The sequence below is a fragment of the Homalodisca vitripennis genome, chromosome 1, assembly GCF_021130785.1.
Source record: "Homalodisca vitripennis isolate AUS2020 chromosome 1, UT_GWSS_2.1, whole genome shotgun sequence".
NCBI lineage: Eukaryota > Metazoa > Arthropoda > Insecta > Hemiptera > Cicadellidae > Homalodisca > Homalodisca vitripennis.
In genome coordinates this window covers 234,710,826-234,723,512 of record NC_060207.1, presented here as the reverse complement: position 1 = coordinate 234,723,512, position 12,687 = coordinate 234,710,826, and positions in this window count along the sequence as shown.

The following is a 12,687-nucleotide window of genomic DNA, read 5'->3' as shown; positions in this document are numbered from 1 at the left end:
TTTTCAACAAGATGGTGCCCCGCCGCACTATCACAGGGACGTACGAGCTTACCTGGATCAAAATTTGCCGGGCCAGTGGATAGGACGCAGGGGGCCAATCGAGTTTCCAGCACGCTCTCCAGACGTTACACCACTGGATTTCTTCTTATGGGGCACAGTAAAAGATGAGGTGTACAAACGTAAACCACGTCACCTAGACATTCTTTGCAATGAGATTCAAGCTGTGTGTAGAGAAATCTCATTGGACGTTTTGATACGATGTACAGAATCAGTGGTGACTCGTACTCGGAATTGTGTTGATTCTGCAGGTCACCAATTTGAACAGTATTAACATTTGTTATTTACGTTTCATTTACGTTGGACTATAAGCTTTCTAATTTTCCTGAAATTTTACTTTGTAGAACGGTAAATAAATTTTCTATGGAAGTTCAAAGTGTGTATACATTTTTTTTAAGCACCCAGTATATATATATATATATATATATATATATATATATATATATATATATATATATACAGGGTGTTTGAAAAGTATGGGTACGGCTTAATATTTTAAAAACCATAGGAGATAACATCTATAAACTTTGCACAGTGTCATAAGACTATGTAAATTATTTTTTCTTGCTATTACCATGACATGCCAACCATGGGGGGACGGCCCACAGAGGAAAACATGGAAATCTTAAATTGAAGCATGGGTCGAGTGATACCTCATTTGAAAGAGCTCACTTAGTAGAGTTGAATGCCGCAAACCGCATCTCAAAAGGTTTATCCAATCAGAAATGGCGGGTTGTTTTAGGTACACATTGTGAAGTACATTATGCGCTGCCATTTCTGTCTGGATCGTCGTATTCTGATGCGGTAGGCGGCGTTTCACTCTACTACCCAATGTGTTTTCACTGACTTTTATTAATTAGCAAATTATGTCATAAATTTATAACACAATAAATAAAACTAAAAAACATCGGTATTTATTGTGTTTCATGCTTTAATTTAAGATTTCCATGTTTTCCTCTGTGGGCCGTCCCCCCATGGTTGGCATGTCATGGTAATAGCAAGAAAAAATAATTTACATAGTCATATGACACTGTGCAAAGTTTATAGATGTTATCTCCTGTGGTTTTTTAAAATATTAAGCCGTACCCATACTTTTCAAACACCCTGTATATATATATATATATATATATATATATATATATATATATAAATCATTAATACAAATAGTGTATGCATATTGGATGTTGTACAGAGAGTCATATCCGATCAGATAAAAGCTTTAATTTAGGATACCAGAATACCGCACATTTAATGACTAGTGGATCTTTATTGGATATCCCACAGAATTCTGGCCAAACAATAAAGAACAGCCGGAATGCTCAGCGTTTTGTTGGAATGATGAGGTTATCCTCAGTTTATAGAACGTGATTCTAATATGTAATTGCTAATTTTATATTAGCATTGAATTTTCAATTTTATGCAGGTGAAAAAGTATGGATATTTTATATCAACTCTGTTACGGCTCCAACAAGAAAAATAATCTCCCTCCACTTCCACTTTTTAGGGAATAAAATTGCACTCTTTGTTACCATTACAAATCTATCTCTTTCTCAAAGATTCCTAATTTTCGGGAGAAGACTGAAATCAGCTTGAATCATCAATCAATAGCTACTGTATCGTTATTTACAAGTGCTATAATCATCAATTGTATACAATCACTAATAACAAATTAGCAATGAGTTCCAAAGGTGACAAACCAGTTCTCTTGGAAAATAAGGTTGAAGAAGTACCACATGTGTATAAAAATTAAGTAAAAACTGATATATTTGAAGATTTAAATAAAATCGGAAGCTTTGAAAACTATTGATTATAAATAGAATTTGAAGACAATTTGACACGATTCATCTCTACTACATAATGTTTTATAGATTGTTATTCAAAATACATAATATAAACGCCTTAATAAACCAAGTCTAGTCTGTTATAAAATACTGAGATTATTAAGCCTAATCCATGTTAGTTATAGTAAAATGTGTACAATAAAATTAAAATACTAGTTTTCATAGTAATAAATTATTATTATTATCATGTATGTATTAATATCTAAAACTAAAAATTATATTTGATAAAACTGGGACATTTTGATAGTACTTACACTACAGTCAAATTGTATTGAAATAAGATACAGACCTCTCTCTACCTTTTACAGTTCATTTTTCATGAATACTTTAAAAAGACATACCACTCGTCATTGATTTACGTTTAAAACCAATTTCAGTCTTAAACCGTCAATAAGTAAATTCCATCTATCTACATGGCATTTTACTTTGTGTAACGTTGTATGCGATTAACTGCACTTATGGGTTACGGACCATCGTATAAAAGAAAAAAAAAACACTTCCTAAAAAAAACGGACCCCCTTCTGAAGTAACAAATTCCATTAAGGAGTCGTTTTCATATTCTTAAGCTAATTTCCGGAGTTTTAACAATATATCCTCTGTTATGTTCATGTTGGAACAATATATTTAATAATCATAAAATATATGATACAATCAAGCACTTCTTGATTGGTCTAGTAACGTAACCATTGATGTTTATGACATACACAATTTATTCTCTCCCACTTTGGTTGCATATGCTAGAGCAAGAAATAACTTCAGTTCATTTTACGAGTAGTATTCCTGAGCGACAATATACCTAAGTGCTCATCACTTCTGTGAGTTTATCTGCCAGAAGTGTCTGTTTCTTTTTAACCTTTGGTATCATAAACGTAGAGTACAAGGAGTTTAACATGGTCACAAGAGTTCTTAAATGTTAAGTTTTATGATTATTCTAACTCTATCTTTTCTTGACCCAGTAAACATAGAAGTGTATGGATTAATAAAAATATATGATACACACATTTGCTTTTAAATATCACAAGAATCTTCATAGCTATAATTTGGAATTAATAATCTGTATTGGCAAATAAAATATTATTTTATATTTTTCTTCCATCTGATAAACATGGTATACTAAAACTTTTTACCATTAATTTAGAGACTGCTATTTTTATGAAACTATGCATTCGATTTCAAAATTTCGGAGAAACGTGTGATTCTGGTTTATTTCTGTTCTTATAACCGGATAAGATAATATGTGAAATTGAATATTGTTCTACATGCTTACCTATTTCAGCTATTTTAATATAATTGACTACTGTAGTAAAAAACTGATTTTAAATTTATTTTTCGAGTTTTGTATTTAAAAATAATTAGATAAATTCATAATAAGTACAAATTAGTTACTAGTTTTAAACATTTAAGTCAATTACAGAACTGAAGCTTATAATTTTTGCATTATTTCTAATTCCTGCATTACATATTCGTCTATCAGGGCTCATTGTAATAGACGACATTGTTTTTTCTGTTGGTTTTGAAGAATAAAGTTAATTTATTTATTTAAACGATTTAATTCAAGATGTGCTAGTTTTTCAGTAAACAGTAGAGACCAAAAGTAAATAACATAACAAACTACTCTAAATCCCTGTATCCTACATGTTGTGTGGGCATAACACAATTCTTAGTTTGAAGTTTGTTTTTGGCAATGGAAGCATTTAGAAGGAAACAGGATTTGTCCGGACATTTTTCATCGTTCAGTGACACACAAAAATCAGTAACACTTCGATTCGAGATAAGCAATCTGATCCCTTCTTCAGCTAAAAAGCTAACCTAAAACACAATTAAAAAGTAGGTTAAATAAACAAACCATACTAGACCGTTGTGACACGCATATTTATTTATTTATTTATTAACGGACAAACCATTTTACAATAAATTACACAATAGCTGATACAAGCGATAAGGCAATAAAAATACAAAAAAAGAATAAGTGTATAAATCGAGAGAATGCGATACAATAACATTATGAAGCTTATAAACAACAAGATGTAAACAAAAAATATAAACTATTGAAACATAAACAATGAAACTGCAAGATGTGTTCTGCAAATACAGCAATTAATTAACAAAAATCAGATACTAACAACAATACAATATATATAATAATAAATACCAACAATAATAAACTATATAAAAGTGCAATAACAGGAATAAATAAAATATAATAAATATATAAAAGCAATGAGAACTAATATTAACAGCTAATAAACTATGTAATTTAGCAATAACAAGAATACCATATATTAGTATTAAAAATGAGTAATTAATAAGTAGCTAGGAAATAAATTATTATATAAAATTGCAAAACACGACACTCCGTAGAGGCGCTTCCAATCACTCTTGAGCTGCGATAAGTGAGGTGTCCTTCCTCCTGAACAGCTGGCCACTGCTGTATAATCAGTAGCTTAATTGGTGAGAACTTCCACTCCCCGCGCGATGGTCCGCGCCTGTACAACCCCAGCAGAAAGAAGAGAGAAGGCCTGCCGGCGAACCTGGTGAAGTCCATCGAAGAACAGGTCACACCCAGACGCAACCCGATTTCCCAGGCGAATAAACCTTGCGAAAGGACTGTTGAAGTCGAAGTTGGTTGAGTGGTATCTTCGACCCAGCAGATCTCGAGATCTTGTGTTTGCCGGAACTCTGAGGTCGATTTCAGCTAGGAGATCTGGACAGTTCATGCGACCATTTACTATCTTCCAGAGAAGGACAACATCAGCCACGTCACGTCGCAGGGCAAGAGGTGACAAGTTCAGATTGCTGGACAGTTCCTCCACAGGCACATCAAGATAGGCAAAACCCAGCCGGACACCAATCAAGCGAAGAAAACGCCTTTGTAGAGCCTCCAGTCTCGTCCTATTGCCAACAGTGTAAGGCGACCACACGGGACTTGCATATTCCACAAGCTGTCTCACAAGGGAACAATACAGAGAGCGAAGAGCAGAAGGGTTGTCGATGCCTCTGGAGAATCTTGCTATGAAACCAAGCATCTTGTTTGCTTTGCTACTGATGTGGTCTATATGTCCAGAAAATCCCATGTCGCTGGCAAATATAACGCCTAGGTCTTTTATACACTGGGACCGTGGAATGGATCTACCAGAGATGGAGTATACGTATATGACTGGAGATTTGATGCGGTGATAAGTTATACAAGAGCACTTACTGGGATTTACAGACATGTTATTCCTGACACACCAATCCTCAATTCCGGAAAGGCTATTTTGAATTTCTTGAGAGTCTTCTGGTGTAGACACAGCGATGAAAATCTTCAGGTCGTCAGCAAATTGTAAGGCCTTTACAGTTAATTTGTCTAGTAGGTCATTGACAAAGACATTGAAGAGGCAAGGTCCCAGCAAAGAACCTTGTGGAACTCCTGAAGAAGGTGAGAACTGAGTGGAAGTGGCGGAACCAATCCTCACGACCAGAGAACGTTTTTGAAGATAACTAGAAATCCATGACAAAAGAGGTTCAGCCACTCCGTAACCCAGCAACTTAGACACAAGAATTGTGTGGTCGACCTTGTCGAAGGCTTTTGCCATATCGATGTAGGCTGTATCAACTTGGTAGTTCTTGCGAAAAGCAGATAAAACATATTCTTGAAAGAGCAGGAGGTTGGAGACAGTAGACTTGCCCTTCATAAAACCATGTTGGGAAGGATGGATTATTTTGGAATCACAACCATCATGTTCTGTGTCAACTTCACTAACTCTAAATCATGCACATAATAAAAAACAAAACACAACACTAATTATTAAAACTGATCTGCAGAATACAGTTCACATTAGGTCAGACCAGTAGCCAATAGTAAATGGCAATCGTCACGGCAGAAACAAGATGGCGGCAAAAAGGAAGGAAAAGGAGTGGGCCTCTTTTATTATTGGTTCATGCTACATGAACTTTTTAAAACCATACTGTGACTCTGCATTGGTTTATTACAAATCTCTAATCTGTTTGATACAGTGAAGGAAACAGGATTTTCCCGGACAATTGCCATTATTCAGTGATACAAAGCATACCGTCTGGTAGGTAAAAAAGCATCAGACGTAGGTGGTTGGTCGACGAATGCAGACGTATTGCGACCTGTATTCTGTAACATGGTGGGTTGTGATACGTGACTTAGGCGTGTCACAACGTTCTGGTATGGTTTGTTTATTTTAACCCAGCTTCTAATTATGTGTTTGGTTGGTTATTTACCTGAAAAAGAGATCAGGTTGCAGATCTCGAAACGTAGTGTTACTGATTTTTTGTATCACTGAACGATGGCAAATGTCCGGAAAAAATCCTGTTTCCTTCGCAATCCTTCCATCGTTAAAAATAAATTTCGAACAAAATGTTTGATATTTTTGGTTTTCTTTTTAGTAATTTTTTCAGAATTGGCAATCTAAGCGAGTTCTAGAAAGGAAATTAATCGAGGCTTCATACATTAAATTGGCACACCAACAATCAGTCGAGATTAGGCCGTTTATCAGCTTTAACCGATCACAAAGATTCGTGGCTCTCTTCTGACTGACAACCTGGAAGGAACTCACTGCTGTAAAGAATTATTGTACATGTGTCTTGACATACATTTTGAGTACCGTAATGTGCCGATTGATGACCTTCGAGTTCAGTTTAACTTGGAACCTCTCCATTCAAGATGTATAGTTCATGATCTGCTTTTCTTGAAGAAGTTGATCTGCTCTGTCATTGATGCACCTGATCTGCTCGAATTGCTGGACTTCCGGGCATCACGTCATCTTCATCACCCCCAGCTGTTTTGCAAGGCGGCACTACACCACACAGTACATGTTCCACAGTGCTTTTCCACGTCTTCAACGCCTGGCAAACAACCTCCCCAGACATCTGGACTTCTTTAATATGAGCTGTGATGCCTTCAGGACTTACATATCGTCTGATAACTTTTCCCCCATTATTCTTGTTGTGTTGCTCTGTTATTGTTTCTGCTTGTTTTTTGTTACACATTTATAATTACGGCTGTGCCTCTTGGTTATATATTTACATTTTATTGCTTGCATTTGTTGTTTTTTCTAGTTTTTTTTTCTCTGTTTGTACCTATATATATTTTACTCTTGTTATTTATTTACAGTATTTTCCCCATTGTTGTTTACTTTATATATAGTTTATTTGCACTGTTATTATTTATCTCTTTATTTATTCATATGTCACGTCTTAGACAGTAATGTGCATGCATTTAAGTTAAATATGCTTTTAAGTTAAATATTTTTTATTTTTTCAGTTTTTTTTTATTTACCACTATCAGTCATTAATGTTAATATTTTTTTACTCTTGTTATTCATTTAAAGTTTATCTTTCATTGTTGTTGATAATTTTATAGTTTATTTGCACTGTTATTATTTGTCTGTTTGTTTCTCCATATGGTATCACACCTTACAGTAGTGTATTAAGTTAATATTATCACTAATTTATTATATACTTTCACTAATTTTTAATATAATTTATACTTTCTTATTACATTATTTATACGTTAATTATGCCTAGATCTGATTTAGAGTCCAGTTGCATGTTTGGTTTGGCCCTTTTGTTTAAGTATGATTTATTCATCTATTATAAGTTAATAAATGTAAATTGGTTTTTGACCGTTGGAAGGAAAAAAATAAAATCTTTTCTTATTATTACTGTGCAACTGGTACACGTGGAGATATAACACTCTTCGTTTACGTGAGGTATAATAGCAACAAATGGAAGTAAAATACAATTGGAAGAAAACAAGTAACTGTACTTGAGTGAAGAAAAGTGGGGTATTTGCATAGTACCTATTGTTATGTGTAAAATCGCATACATCAGGCGTTCTGTAGCCGATTTGTATTTAATCTACATTTTAAACTGGATTGTAAAACATTTTTCAACAACAAACTAAAACTATTAGCCAGGATTTTGTACTTTTTATATATTTCTAAACCTTTTAATGACAAACAAATGTACGAATGATATTATTCATGTCATATAAGTAGTTTTAAAAATTTGGTACATGGCGAATCAAACCAGATAATTGTTTGTGATTGTTGGGATAATTGTACCACTACTAGCCTGGGGTTATAATTAACATCCGACTATTTGTAATCAATTGATGCCAATACAGAAGTTTGCACAAGGACAAATTGGGTTAAATTTATTACCACTGGTTGTGGTTAATTTTCGTTAGAAATCTCGTCTCTCTGTACCAATGAACGTGCGTTTATATATTGCTGTACGACTCTATATATCCTTGATCATAGAGTCAATATCATTACGACAATATCATTGATCATTGACATTTACACACCGGATATTTAATTCATAATTCTGTGGTTCTCATTAATGGAACTTGGTGGGATAAAAGTTTTAATACAATATTTTGCAACAAATAAGACTATGTGCACCGCCAGCAACAAATGATAATCCAGCTTAAGTTTGGGACAATAGGTTTAACAAAGCATGGAGATTTAAAACATAAATTGGATTGTTTTTACTGTCGACTAAACCTCTCTTGAGGCCCTTATATAATCCTTACATTTATTATGATTATCAGAAATTTTTATCTCAGAACATCAGCTATTGTCAACTGAAAAGAAAGTTATTTGTTATTTATGTTTTCTACATCAAAATATGTTTTGGTTCTGAACATTTATTATGCTTCAAACTACCTTTTAAAATGGCAATACGAATTAAATTTGGCACGACCACCGTAGAAATACTATTACCAGCAGAATGTGTACTGTACAAACTGTATTAACAGCTTTTATAGCAACTGCTAAATTCTGTTAAGCCTATATTGATTAAATTAAATCAAATATTGAAATGATTTGCTTTCAACAAGGTCCGTGTTTGTGTTTTCTTATTATGTCTAACGGAAATTCTAAATAAATAAATAAATAAACTATTGTATATACCACTATACACACAGTACGTCTTAAAAGTATTAAACAACTTTACTTATAGCCAAATGCATACAAAGTATATACCACACCACGTATAGCTTAACAGCTTTGCTGAGGATGTTTACAAAATTTTAAAATAAAAAATAAATAAAGTATTTCATTCTAGAGATATCCTGCGGAAAGACAGACAGAAATAAAACTTTTTCAGTATTGCCCGAGTAATATGGTTCCGTTCAAACCAGTAAAATAAGTGTTAATTATAAAATAATAAATAATTCTTCTTTCATAAAAGCTGTACATAAATGTTAAAAGTCCAATAATGATTAAAATTAGACGTCCGACTTACCAATTAAAAGCAACAGTTGTACAGACGAGACCTGAAAGGGAGTAATACAAAAATATTATAACACAATTTATCTTACGATATTAATACAGTAAACAAAGTCCTTTTCAAATAAACCCCTCCATAAACAGTTGCATATGCTTTTCACGGCAAATATATGTACAATAAAACTGTTTTCTTCCCAATTAAATAATGCAATAATTTATTCCTTAACGAATTATGAATGAATTGCTGTCATTCATGTATGAATATTGAGTAATGAATTGAGCCTGAACCTGATTTGTGGGATCATCGTTGTCAGGTTAAAAAAATTAATATATTCATTTATTTATTTCAATGAGTTTAAATTGGAGAGTTCAAATTGGTTGGTTGTAACCAGCTCATAAACGTAATTAAATTATATTTTTCATGTTTGATATCTGAAATATTTTCTTTAAAACTGCTAAATATACCATACGGTAAATAAATGCCAAAATGACTTAATTCCATTTTTTTCCAAGTAACGAAAAAAGTAATAAATCATTAAATGATTTAATTTATGGGAAAATTGTCATAATAATCAAAATTTAAAAGCCAAAAACCATACGGAAACTTCCAACACTTCTTAATTTACATTAAATTATCCACGGCACAAACTGGTTTTTTTAGGCAGTGTTATCAAAATCAAAATCTTTTAATTGCTTGTATTAACAAATTTATCAATGTTTAATGGCTTTATTATCATTATTTCAAATTTAACTACAGATATTTTATTGATTAAATTAATTTTTTAGTGGTTATTATAAAATTTTGTTTTGGTAAAGAAAACTTAAAGTGTGAAAATCACAGCGTGCCTCCAGAATTTCACTTAAACAGTGAACAGAATTTTAATACATTATTAGGAAATAATTGCGAGCTATAACGACGCAGTTTTTCTATTTATTCTGCAAAATTATCACAGAATCATCTGTTTGTGTGAAAATGTACTGGTACGAAACGTTTGGTCGATTTTGTAGAGTGCACAATTTAACCAGAAATACACTATTTTCTGTATATACAGTATGTGTGATAAATTAACTTGTGTAAAACAAACACACCTAATTAAAATAAGATATCTATTTCTTTAAACAGCAAATTTAAAACCCATGAACATCCCTAGTTGATATATAATCGATAAACTGTAGAATACGCAATCTAAAAAACGTATTTATTTATTTCCAACGGTAAACCATTATCATTGTTACAACATATTTGACACAACTTAACTGGAAACGAAAATTTAAACTGGACTAGAGCCTGCTTGGTTATTAATGTTTAAATTTGCGTTATTACTATACTGGTGAGTATGTTCTGAGTAACACTTGTAAGTAAAGTAATTTCTGTTGTATGTTGCACCACTTTATACTAACAATGTACAAATTACTTTAAACGAATTACATCTGCACACGGCTAATGTGTTTCGCTCGCTGGTAACAATCTCAGTTGTTTACTAAGAGATTGAAAAACAAACAACATTACTCCATTTATGCCAGGCTCCTTGGCTCTGTGCCGAGAGTCGAGCATTATCCTAATAAAATGTTCAGCTGCTGGATAAATCTTCCCTGTTAATCTTATCAGATTTAATAAGAAACCGATTACGATAGTCTCTTTCATTTAAAGGTATTCTCCAATAAAAAGTCACATGATGAATACTTTGATATGGTGTAAGAAAACTCAATTATGTTTCAATTTCCAAAAAAAATATATACATAAGTTGTTAATACTACGGTAAACAAAAATGTATATTGCACAACAGTCATATTTGCTCTTCATTACTACTGATTGCAACGCACTTAACCCAATACTAATTGAATATTAGTTTTTTGATGTAAAACATTCAAATATGTTGGTTTAATTTATTGTTGTTTTTGTCAAAGCTCAGACCACTACTCGTTGGTCAACCCGTATGCTGTATCGGAAAAAATCTCTTATACAAGGTGTAACAATAAGGTTAGGCTGGATATATATTTTCAGATTCTATGTGTGAATCTAAGCTAAAACTGAAGAATAATATTTTCAAATTTTTACTTTGTTTAGCAGTACATTTCAACCGTACAATTCTTCATTGCCTCTGACCAAACGAGAAGAGGATAAAGCTGGAGGCAGTTTGAATGTTTGCAGACAATTATTAATAGGTACTCATTTAGGACTGAGGAATATGTCTTTATACAAAGAGATACTGACAGCGAGAAAGCAAGTGTGATAAGTTGATTCAGTAACTAATGCTTCAATAACTATCAAAAATTGTCAATTTATTTTTTAATTTTACTGATAAAAACTGTTTATAGAATTTTACAGAAGTTACGTTAGAACTTAGTGCAATGTTATACGTATGCTCTTTTTGCCCTTAAAACAACAGTAGTGGTTACAAAATAGTAAGGTGAAACTTATTATACTTAAAAAAAAAATATTAATAAAAAGCTTTCAACAAAACTGAGTATTTTAATCAGTTCTACTTTTTTTAAATATTTTAAATTGAGAAATAATATTCGTTGGTTTGTTAAATTTCCAGTTTTAAAATAGATATGTTATTCTTTGATGTTACATTCTCCAAATGACAGAAACTTTAAATTTAACATGTAATATTCAGATCTTCGAAATATTAATATCGAAACTCTCATAACATTAACAATTTGCAGCGTTCTGATGCTTCGTTCAGGTAAAGCTTTTAAAATACATTTTACAAGAAAAATGTCAATCTGTAAAAATTTAAATTCAAAATTAATTTAATTTCAGAAAAGTATTTATTAAATTCCAGTATACTTATAACTATATATAACCCTCTAGCATTGCTAATCGAGGGTGAAAATTTAATTTAAGAAAAGTCTTTTTGATTATATTAAACATATTTTATATGCATATTCTTTTACATAAATACATCCACATTAACGCTAATAACATTAATTCAGCAATAAATAATTCTTATAATAATGAACAAGTTGAAATAATTTATAGATATTAAACATATTCCTTCTTACAATAAAATATTCTTTTTGTTTGAAAATGAAGCAAAAATTAGGGTTTGAAAAAATTATAAAAGTATAAGAAATATAATTGAAAATTTTCAAAATCAAAATCAAAATCTTTTTTATTGCAGCGACATTGTATGTATATACATTGTATGGCAAACGTCAATACGGGGTTTCTAAAATTTCAGGCATTCATACACACAATACACATTCATACTTACAATTTTACAATCACGCCTCTTTCATTCTTCGCCAATGCAGGCCCACTTAGCACAGCAGGAGTCAGTCTTCTAATTGGGCGGTCTCCCAGTCAAATGCCAAAAAACTCACCTGCATTATAGAATGCCTGAGACACCAAGAAGCGTTTGAGGCGAGTCTTTAACGCCTTAGGCGTTGGGGCATGTTTAATTGAATTTGGGCAGTCTGTTGAGGAAATGCACACCCGCTTGCGAGGGTAGGCGTTCATAAACCACCGTTCTGTGTCGTCTCCCAGTCCGGTAGTTTGCTCTGCCACGCGTCTCATACATGTGTATGTCTTGGCCTCT